General features: G+C 42.1%; 1 pseudogene; it reads right to left on the bottom strand.

Moving 5' to 3' along the window:
* Nucleotides 1-6959: 6959 nt before the first annotated feature.
* On the bottom strand, nt 6960-11236 carry LOC121780200 (annotated as a pseudogene).
* Nucleotides 11237-11940: the final 704 nt, after the last annotated feature.

Genomic DNA, 11940 nt, shown 5'->3' with positions numbered 1-11940 from the left:
TGCATTTCAAGAATGATAACTATGATTAATATTTTAAAATCTTATAATGTTCTTTCCGTATTTAAAGTATAAAAGAAAAAACAAAATATTCGAACAAAGTGAGGTGGAGAAGGAATAATTGTTGTATTTTGTGCATTGTTGCGTATTGTGCACAATATTAAAAAAGATGATATTCACATTAAAAAAACAGATAACAGAAATTAAAAAATTTAATCCTTCAGACCCAACAGAACATATGAAAGAGTATTGATGAGACTAAGAGCATCTGTAACGCAAGGGGCCGGGCCGCATCTCGCGAGTCCCGGCCCGTCCCGAGCGTTGCACGGAGGAGAGTCACGGCCCAGGCCCGTCCCGGGGCCGCGTTCCCGGCCTGTCGCGTGTCCCGCGTCCCGGCCTGGGACGGCGTTGCACGGTGACGGACCGCAACTGTAGAGTCCCGGCCCAGCGTTACACGCTCCTCGGGCCGGGACGCAACCAATTTTTTTTTTTTTAATTCGAAAATTTTTTCTATAAATACTACTCCATTTTCATACACATTCAACTTCATATTCAACTTCAAATCTCTTCCTAGAATTCGAAAAAATGCCTCCACGTCAAAGAATATTCGAAGATCAAATGTCCCGGTCGTTAGCAAAGGTGCTACCGGCAATCCAAGAAGAAATCAACAACGAAGTTGAACGCTACCAAGCTGTTATTCAAGCTTGGAACGAACAACAAACCCGGGTACCACAAGTTGTTATTCAAGCTTGGAACGAACAACAAGCTTGGACTCGCACCAATGTTTTCCAGAATTGACGTTATGTTTTTATGTATTTTATTTTCAGTTTTAAATTTTACGAGTTAAATAGGTTGGAGTTGTGAATAGTGTCATTTATTAGTTGCGGCCCGGGCCGCAACCTGTAGGGTTACAGCAGTTGGGGCCTGGGCCGCAACTGTAGAGGAATGATGACGTGGAGGGGACTTGGGGCTGGAAATGGGGACGGGGTTAATGATGCCCTAAATACCCCGCAGCTTCCTGGAGCATCACCTCCCCCACATCATCTGTTGCCCTTCCAATAAAATAGTGACATGTGTTTATTTTTTTAAAATATTAAAAAATAAGTAAAATCCTTCATCACATAATAGTGTATACTATCGTTAGACATTTGTATCTTCATTTTCACTTAATTATTATCTCATCTTTGAACATCAAATTGACGCCAAAAAAAATGCAAAGGACCAATCTAGTTGTCATCTTCCCCAACCTCCATTAAAATCCAAATATGTAAAGCCACAAGTCCAATTCATTTTCCAAAAGTCAACATCAGCAACTTCTTCGTGATTCTCTCCCTCTTCAAATTCGTTCTTACAGCGATTTCTAACTCACCATTCCTTCTCAAATTTAACACAACCTCCTGCACTTCTCTCTCTCGACCAGAATTCCTCGAATTAGTGAAATCTCCGCCTACTCTCTTTTTTTTTTCTTGCGCCGTCAACCTCCAGCTCTCGGAGTTCACCCGCCAGTGTCGGCCTTTCACGCTTCTATCCGGTCACAGTGCCGCCTCCGTCGCCGCCGCTGTCATCCCCTATTCCTCTCGTCTTTCTCTCCTATCACTGTCCCAACCGAACAGCAACTCCAATTCGTCGCTGTTACGGACGTTCTCCATAACGAGGCCGGATGGCTAACTTCTCGGAGAGATAAGGTGATCGAACCTTCAACGTGCTCGAAGGAAAGCTCACGAATTGCTGATTTTCGGACGTTCTCCGATGAACAACAATTTGGAAACGAAATATGATATTCTTGTTACTCAAGACAAGTTTGTGGAAAATAATATATTCCTTGAGTGCTTAAAAAAGATAACAGTCTATCATATTTATAATGCTACTGACTTAATGAACAAGAAACAAATATCTAAACAAATATGGGAAAGATATGGTGAATAAGGGAAAACTAAATAATTAGAAGATCCTAAGAGATATGATAGATATGATCGTATCAACTCCCCCACGGTTAAAATCCACCTTGTCCTCAAGGTGGGAACCATGAACCATTGACGAGAGTTGAAAGCAAAAGCTTTTACGAGGCGTCTCCTCCTGGATCAAACACATATCGAGCAACTGAATATCTCCCTTTATCACCTCCATCAAAAATCAACAACGGAGACCCAATGTGGCTAGAAAAATTCCATGCCAAAACAAAAAGCTTGTCAACGCTTCCAAGAATGCTCAAACATGACGTGTCATTGCGCGGAGGGATCAACCTCGCATCGGTGTCGAGCGATGTTGATCGAGGATTCAGACGTGTAGCATCCCTAACATGCAAATCCCCATAGATAAAGGCAATCTCTTTCAAATGTATTGGACAGGACGGTGCAACTTTATTTCCAACTAATGCACACAGATAAGCACCACCATTTTCACTAAAACAATTCTCAACAACATCGTGAGATGTCATTCGAGCAGCATCGAGAGATGCGACGACCTTCTTAACTTCATCAGTGGAATCGTCCTCCTCTACATCGTCTAACAATGCCTCTTCCTCCTTCTCTTTACTCATATCGGGGCTGCGCGGTGGGTAGATTTTTGCAAAAGATGAAACTTGTTGGTCGTCGAATCTGCCATCTCTACCTTCCCTAGATCCCCGATTCTCACTAGGCAAGCAACGATCCATGAGTTTCCTTGCTACCGTCTCTAATATGGAGTTCTCTGAATCACAATGCTCCTCCTCTAATATGGAGTCCTCTAAATCACAAGGCTCTGCATCTAATATGGAGTCCTTTGAATCACAAAGCCTCTCGTCGCCGTCTAGTGTTGGCGAATGCGTGTGAGTAACGACCTCTCCATAACATCTGCCATCATCTACCTCACTCCGCAAGCGATGCGGCAGTGGTGGCTGTGGCAAAGGTCGGAAGTTTACAAACCCACGGTCAAGGGGATCCACATGTGTTGGTGGTTCATGTGACGAGTATTCCTGCTGTTTCGGCGGGTCCCAACAGGTGGGCTGACCGTAAGTCGGTGCCCCGTAGGGTGTGGTTGATTCTCGCTGCGGCTGCCACCTTCTCGGCGGATCCCAGCAATTAGGTAGGGGCTGTTCATATGCCGAGTACCCACGGAGAGTGTGTTGTCCCTGTGTCTCCCGACAGGTAGGCTGAATGGACGCACATGTGTTGTGCTGTCGTCGGTAGGGATCCGGCTGTTCATAGGGGGGAAATTTCATTAGGTTTCGGCGACCAGGGTGGTGCGACATCCGGCGAGCAGGTAGCGGCTCATATGCGGCCCGGCCGAACTGTTGCCGATGGCGCGGAGGGTCCCAGGGAGGCAGCGAATAGTACGGCAGGTCTTGAGCCGGCTGTGGAGGTGGCTCCGGCCGCGGACGAGTGCGAATCTCTCTGCGAAAATCGTAGGACGCCTGTTGTGCATACGTTGCTTTAGACGCAAGCAAGTTTGTCCTACGCCGTTCGATTTTGTCACAACGTGTTTCCAACCTGGTGATAGCGGCATCCAATTGATCGAATAGGTGTTCATAACGCCCCAATCCGGTGTAGTTGCGTGACATGATGACGTTGAACGGCGGCGGTGAAGCTCGGTAGTAGGAGGTGATCGGGGCAGGTCCTGTGACTGTTTTTTTTTTTTTTTTTTTTTGGGAATATGGATGAACTAAGACGGGGGATGAAAGCACCAGTTGTTACGGACGTTCTCCGTAACGAGGCCGGATGGCTAACTTCTCGGAGAGATAAGGTGATCGAACCTTCAACGTGCTCGAAGGAAAGCTCACGAATTGCTGATTTTCGGACGTTCTCCGATGAACAACAATTTGGAAACGAAATATGATATTCTTGTTACTCAAGACAAGTTTGTGGAAAATAATATATTCCTTGAGTGCTTAAAAAAGATAACAGTCTATCATATTTATAATGCTACTGACTTAATGAACAAGAAACAAATATCTAAACAAATATGGGAAAGATATGGTGAATAAGGGAAAACTAAATAATTAGAAGATCCTAAGAGATATGATAGATATGATCGTATCAACTCCCCCACGGTTAAAATCCACCTTGTCCTCAAGGTGGGAACCATGAACCATTGACGAGAGTTGAAAGCAAAAGCTTTTACGAGGCGTCTCCTCCTGGATCAAACACATATTGAGCAACTGAATATCTCCCTTTATCACCTCCATCAAAAATCAACAACGGAGACCCAATGTGGCTAGAAAAATTCCATGCCAAAACAAAAAGCTTGTCAACGCTTCCAAGAATGCTCAAACATGACGTGTCATTGCGCGGAGGGATCAACCTCGCATCGGTGTCGAGCGATGTTGATCGAGGATTCAGACGTGTAGCATCCCTAACATGCAAATCCCCATAGATAAAGGCAATCTCTTTCAAATGTATTGGACAGGACGGTGCAACTTTATTTCCAACTAATGCACACAGATAAGCACCACCATTTTCACTAAAACAATTCTCAACAACATCGTGAGATGTCATTCGAGCAGCATCGAGAGATGCGACGACCTTCTTAACTTCATCAGTGGAATCGTCCTCCTCTACATCGTCTAACAATGCCTCTTCCTCCTTCTCTTTACTCATATCGGGGCTGCGCGGTGGGTAGATTTTTGCAAAAGATGAAACTTGTTGGTCGTCGAATCTGCCATCTCTACCTTCCCTAGATCCCCGATTCTCACTAGGCAAGCAACGATCCATGAGTTTCCTTGCTACCGTCTCTAATATGGAGTTCTCTGAATCACAATGCTCCTCCTCTAATATGGAGTCCTCTAAATCACAAGGCTCTGCATCTAATATGGAGTCCTTTGAATCACAAAGCCTCTCGTCGCCGTCTAGTGTTGGCGAATGCGTGTGAGTAACGACCTCTCCATAACATCTGCCATCATCTACCTCACTCCGCAAGCGATGCGGCAGTGGTGGCTGTGGCAAAGGTCGGAAGTTTACAAACCCACGGTCAAGGGGATCCACATGTGTTGGTGGTTCATGTGACGAGTATTCCTGCTGTTTCGGCGGGTCCCAACAGGTGGGCTGACCGTAAGTCGGTGCCCCGTAGGGTGTGGTTGATTCTCGCTGCGGCTGCCACCTTCTCGGCGGATCCCAGCAATTAGGTAGGGGCTGTTCATATGCCGAGTACCCACGGAGAGTGTGTTGTCCCTGTGTCTCCCGACAGGTAGGCTGAATGGACGCACATGTGTTGTGCTGTCGTCGGTAGGGATCCGGCTGTTCATAGGGGGGAAATTTCATTAGGTTTCGGCGACCAGGGTGGTGCGACATCCGGCGAGCAGGGTAGCGGCTCATATGCGGCCCGGCCGAACTGTTGCCGATGGCGCGGAGGGTCCCAGGGAGGCAGCGAATAGTACGGCAGGTCTTGAGCCGGCTGTGGAGGTGGCTCCGGCCGCGGACGAGTGCGAATCTCTCTGCGAAAATCGTAGGACGCCTGTTGTGCATACGTTGCTTTAGACGCAAGCAAGTTTGTCCTACGCCGTTCGATTTTGTCACAACGTGTTTCCAACCTGGTGATAGCGGCATCCAATTGATCGAATAGGTGTTCATAACGCCCCAATCCGGTGTAGTTGCGTGACATGATGACGTTGAACGGCGGCGGTGAAGCTCGGTAGTAGGAGGTGATCGGGGCAGGTCCTGTGACTGTTTTTTTTTTTTTTTTTTTTTGGGAATATGGATGAACTAAGACGGGGGATGAAAGCACCAGTTGTTACGGACGTTCTCCGTAACGAGGCCGGATGGCTAACTTCTCGGAGAGATAAGGTGATCGAACCTTCAACGTGCTCGAAGGAAAGCTCACGAATTGCTGATTTTCGGACGTTCTCCGATGAACAACAATTTGGAAACGAAATATGATATTCTTGTTACTCAAGACAAGTTTGTGGAAAATAATATATTCCTTGAGTGCTTAAAAAAGATAACAGTCTATCATATTTATAATGCTACTGACTTAATGAACAAGAAACAAATATCTAAACAAATATGGGAAAGATATGGTGAATAAGGGAAAACTAAATAATTAGAAGATCCTAAGAGATATGATAGATATGATCGTATCAGTCGCCCTGCACACGCTGCCGCCTGGTCCTCCGTCGTGCAGCGCTGTTGTTCACCCCGGTCCAGTCACCACTGCTCCACCGTCGCACTCTCTAAATCTCCAACCGACCCGGCGGTGGGGGGGGAGGCAGCAAGCTGCAGTCCGAGCATCCAACTTCCTGAGAGCAGACCGAAACTTAGGGATTGCGATAGGTGGGGGAGGAAGTCGTAGTTGGTGGCGGCGAGGAGGGCGAGCTTCCTGATTTTGACGACGGACTGGATGGGGATATCTGTGAGATGAGGTGCCGGAAGAAGAATCCGAGCAACCAGTCAGGCGGCAGTGGCTGCCATTTGGTGGAGATCGAATTGCCGGTGGCGATTTGCAGGGGATCCGAGAGGTGTTGGAGCTTATAGGCGGGGAGAAGTAAGGGGAACGAGAGAGAGAGAGAGAGAGGTAGAGGTGTCCAGGTGGTCGGGGATTCCGGTGGCTAGCGACTAGTAGTGATGCATCGTGGTGGTAGTCCTGCTTTGGATTTTTCAGCGGAGTCATTTTTACGTTTAAGAGGTGAGATTACGAGTAAAAAGGAAGATGAATGCGTTGACAATATTTTGTGAAGAGGTGCCACGTTTGTTTTTTAATACTCCCTCCGTCCCGGACTACTTGCACTTATTTCCTTTCTGGGCGTCCCAAGTTATTTGCACTCTTTCCATTTTTAGTAAAAATTATCACCTACAGCCGCAATTGTTGACTTTGCTATACACTCTTTCCTTAATTTCCGTGCCGAAAAGGAAATGTGCGAGTAGTCTGGGACGGAGGGAGTATTTTAAAGAGTAAACACATGTCACTATTTTATTGGTTTGGTGGGATAGCAAATGGGGTAGGATGTGGGGAGGTGATCCGCTCCGGCAACTTCCCACATAAGGAAGGCAATATAAACCAAGCATTATTTTTTGTAATAGCATAATTTCCAGGAATGAGATCATAAATTCATGTGATATTTGCAAGAATTTTGGAGGTGAGAATGAGTTGATTACTCAAGTACCACCTTCGTTTCTTTCTGCAAGTTCACATCACAAGTTCAAAAGGCAACTGTAGTTCAGAAATTAAGGATAAATCGAGGCCGTTTCTTTGAAACCTTCTCAGCCTTGCAGACGATTAACGAACAAGGAAAATTTTCAAACAGCTTTATCTTGATCATTGAAGAAGCAGTTGAGACAAATATATGATGTTCTTAAGGATGTTAGGCTTCCCAACCCCTCAGTAGAGTAGCACGAGCAACACGGTTGACACCCAACGTAAATGTACCCATCCGGAGGTTGCAATCGTGCGACTGGCACATGCCCTTGATGTTGTGGAAGGCCTTTGTCATGTATCTCTTAAGTTCTGCATTCACCTTGTCCTCATCCCACATAAACCCTTGAATGTTCTGCGCACACAATTTCGCAGTATCAACAAGAAAATTTCAAAAGGATTATATATTGATCAACATATTTGGAATGACACATAGATTATAACATAATGGAGCAAGATAAACAAATGAAGATGACACAAACCAATTGACACGGCATTTCAATTGCATTTTAGTACTCCTCTATCCCATAAATAGATGTATCACTTTCCCCTTTCCCTTTTAGTTTGTCCCACTAAAGATGTCTCATTTCTATTTTTGGAAGAGTGAACTACAAAACTAGTATCCAGAAAATGGAGTTTGCACCTTTTTAGTTCCCAACATATACAAAATCACATTTTTAGTCAAAAAGTTTCATAAATCCCAAATTCAGTACCAATTTTTACTATCCTACCCCTCAAGGACTAAAGGGTAGAATGGTAAAAATCGGGACAGAATTTGGGATTTATGGAACATTTTGACAGAAAATGTGATTTTGTAAATGTTGGGTAATAAAAAGGTGCAAACTCCATTTTCTGGGTACCAGTTTTGTAATTTACTCTTTTTGGAAAAAAGTTTTCTCTCACATTAATATAAATATTATATTTTCTCTTTCCACTTAACACACAAAACAAAACCTTCTAAAATCCCGTGTCATCCCACAAGTGTGACATTATTTGTGGGACGGAGGGAGTAATAAATTGAGCGGAAGAAGGGAACCTTACCTGCACCCACTCAAAATAACTAACGGTCACTCCTCCTGCATTTGCATATATATCGGGAAGTATTACAACTCCCTTTTTTGATAAAATCTGCAGAAGTGGAGCAATTTGATTAGAATATACTAGTTGAAGGTCCTTAAAAACAAGAGAAAAAGTTTGGACCTCATCGGCATCTGGATCAGTTGGATGATTAGCAGCCTCTACAACAAACTTGGCTCTGACATCTCCAGCATTTTCCCTTCAACAAAGAAAATAACCAAATACAAGTCAGGTAGAAATATAGAATGTGAGCATGCAGCAATATGCCTAATCTCTTTCTTTTCTCCATCCTGATCTGTCTTTCAAATGAAATACTCCTATGTTGTTAGTGAAATTTTCTTCATTATCTATGTGAGTGTACGCTTCTCTTTATGTCAGAAAAGATAGGCTTATAGTGACCACTATATCGCAGAGCTTATCTTTGTTCAGTTATGGTAGTGATTCATAGATTAGCGACAGCTGAAACAGAAAGTATCATAGAAAGTCTTACCATTTCTATATTCAGTTAATCCAGAAACAAACATAATTTCCCAGAATATTGACACTATTCCACCAAATAAACAGATCCATGTTTTCGGTCCATGTTACTTGCGTAGTTTACCTTAACTCCTTAAACTACTATAAAACTGAGATATGGTTTTGATTGTTTGATGGAATAAAACTAGCTTCTATTTGAGGAGCATAACAAAGAGGACAAAGACTGGTAAATCTGTTCAGAGGGGAAAAGAAGCTTCACAACTTTTCCAAGTACACCCCCTGTATTCACGTATTATCTGGAAAAAAGAATCCAATGAAACTACAGCTCCTTCTAAAGCTTAATCCCTTTTTAAAGAAGGAAAAGGAGCACTTTTCAAGCAATCAGAGCAGAAGATATAATAACTTAACAAGCATTTAGGGGAATTCAATCGCTATAATAAAATGTTAAACCTGTTTAAAACTCCGCCTAGAGCACATGGTACGAGAACATCGCATTCCTGAGTTAGCAAATCATTTGAGTCCATCACATCAGCACCACTGAAATCGGCTAGCTTTCCTGTTGCCTCTTTATGCTGAAGCAATGCATGTATGTCAATACCATTAGGATTTCTCACTGCTCCAGTGATATCACTCACTGCAACAACCTTTCCACCTCTTTCATGGAAGAGTTTTGCAGCCCATGATCCAACATTGCCGAAACCCTGCATAATGTCCAAACATTAGATGCTCAGCTTTTTATAAAATGAAAAGATATGAAGTGAAATTTACTTCATACCTGAATAGCAAAAGTCAATCCCTTAACTGACTTTCCATGTTCAGCAAGTAGAGCTTCAGTGGCGTAAACAACTCCACGCCCAGTTGCTGCATCTCTACCCAGTGAACCACCGAGATCCTGAGATACCAATCACAAAACAAGACACTTATGTAATGAGATGATATCTTAATTTGGAATAACTATTAACTTTAACAATTTTAAGTTTATAGTTTGAATTATACTTACAATTGGTTTTCCCGTAACGACTGCAGGTGAATAACCATGGAATTTTGAGTACTCGTCCAAAATCCAAGCCATTGTCTACATAACGCATATATTTGTACTTATTCTTATGAAGGAAAAATTTAAATGGGATTATATTTCAAATAAGGAAGAGGACATTAACCTGAGCATTGGTGCCCATATCCGGGGCTGGGACATCAGTATTGACCCCAATAAGGTCATGTATCTTCTGTGTGAAGACACGTGTAAGACGTTCTAACTCACTAAAACTTAAATCTTTTGGTGAGCATCCTATTCCACCTTTAGCACCACCGTATGGAATATCGGCTACAGCAGTCTTCCACGTCATCAATTGAGCAAGAGCATTTACTTCATCAGGTTCAACCTTTACAGAGAATTTGCCTAATATCTCAGCACCAGTATAACAAAGCCACGTGTAAATTGTAATATGACAATATAAAAACAGTAGGTATATTTAAGAAGAAAGACAAAGATATTACAAGGAAAAAGAGGATCATTAAATGCTCGAATATAAAGTTATCAATGCCGAATCTAGTACATTACTCGTTACATGTGGATAACTGGAAATTCAAAAAACGAGCCACATCTATCTTTTGTCTTGTTTATAAGAATAAAAATGTCATGGTTGTTCTTTATATGGTTTGTGCACTTCCATCACTAGGGATTCAAAATGAGTACATCCAAGGTAACTAATTCCGTCACTAGTAATCAACATACAGAACCATACAAATTTCACACAAACAAAAGCCAACGAGGAGCACGTGTTATATCTTCCAAAAATCGTTGCCTATAACTATTAAATGAATACGACAGAGTACGTAATCCATAAATCTGAAAGCAAGAATTTTCACCAAAAATCTAATCTATATCCATTCAAGGATTCAGCGGAAGGGACAGTTCATTATCATTGTAAGAGTGTGAGCTCATGTTAGATTCAGCATCTAGGAAGGAAACAACAAGAACAAGTCTGTAAAACCTAGCAGAGAGTAGGGAGCCTATGAACTACTACGGTAGCTAAAACCATGACCTAAAGGAAGGCTTTGCACATGATGAATTATACTTTAGCATCATCCTAAAGATTTACATTAAGCTAGACATTCAATTTTCAGAACCAAGCAAACAATAGAGCATTTAGGTCTACCAATTTCAACATCATTAAAAGAAGAAGAAGAAGAGACCTGTGGATGATAACGGATGCCTCCTTTCATGGGGCCACGGGAATTATCATGCTGCACTCTGAATCCAACGTAGGAAACCATCGTCTTTCGGAATCGTGCATTCCACCTGATCACAACCCAAAAAAATCAATCTTTCACAATGAATCACTAGAAAAACCCACAAATTAAATGAAATGAAATCAAACAGACCTTAATCTCTCTGAAGGGGATCATGAGACTCTTCTCAATCTTGGAGTCGATACCGAGAATGGGCGCAGCTTTCCGGAAGTTGCGATTAGTGGCGGCGAGAGCATTCATCTTCAAAATCAAAAAAGAGTCGAGTGAATGCACACATCAACAATAACAGTATGTATTCATGGTGGTGGGTGGGTGGGTGGGTGGTTAGTAGGAAGGATCGTGACGCCAACAAAGTCATTTCAAGTACTACTAAACAATGAGATGCCCTGCCCAGGTAGGCTATATTCAGTGAAAATGCTAGTATTCATTTCAAATTTTCAACACACCCATTTAAATCTTTTTAATTACTATCTTTCACTGTCTGCTTTTTAAAAGTTCACAACTTTTTCCTGATTTTGTAGATCGCACAAATACTCCCTCCGTTCCTTGTTAATAAACACATTTCTTTTCGACGCGGAGTTTATAAATGATGTGTTAAATGGATGGTGAAAAAGTAAGAAATAATAAAATAAAAGAGATGAAGAGAGAATAAAGTAAAAATGAGAATTATTTTTTACGAAAAATACAAATGACTCTATTAACATGAAACGGAGGGAGTAGTAATCAGGTTCTTTATGCTCAAAATAAAAATTCTCAATTTTCGATATTTTCTATCAATATATGTACTCCATCTAATCACCAAGAATAATCTACAACATGGATTTTAATACAAACTTAATAAAGAAAATGAATATAGTGAATAAAATAAGAGAAAAAAAATAATTCAAATAAAATATAGAAAGATTGATAAAAAAATGAGTAATAAAATAGGAATAACTTTCTGTTAGATCCTTCAACAAGTTTTTGTTTTATTAGATCCTTTTATACTTTTTCATTTTATAGGTCCTTATGTTAATGCATTTTTATTTAAGAGGT

This window comes from Salvia splendens, chromosome 19, assembly GCF_004379255.2.
Source record: "Salvia splendens isolate huo1 chromosome 19, SspV2, whole genome shotgun sequence".
NCBI lineage: Eukaryota > Viridiplantae > Streptophyta > Magnoliopsida > Lamiales > Lamiaceae > Salvia > Salvia splendens.
The sequence above is the reverse complement of the archived record's forward strand: the minus strand, read 5'-3'. Positions and strand labels throughout refer to the sequence as shown.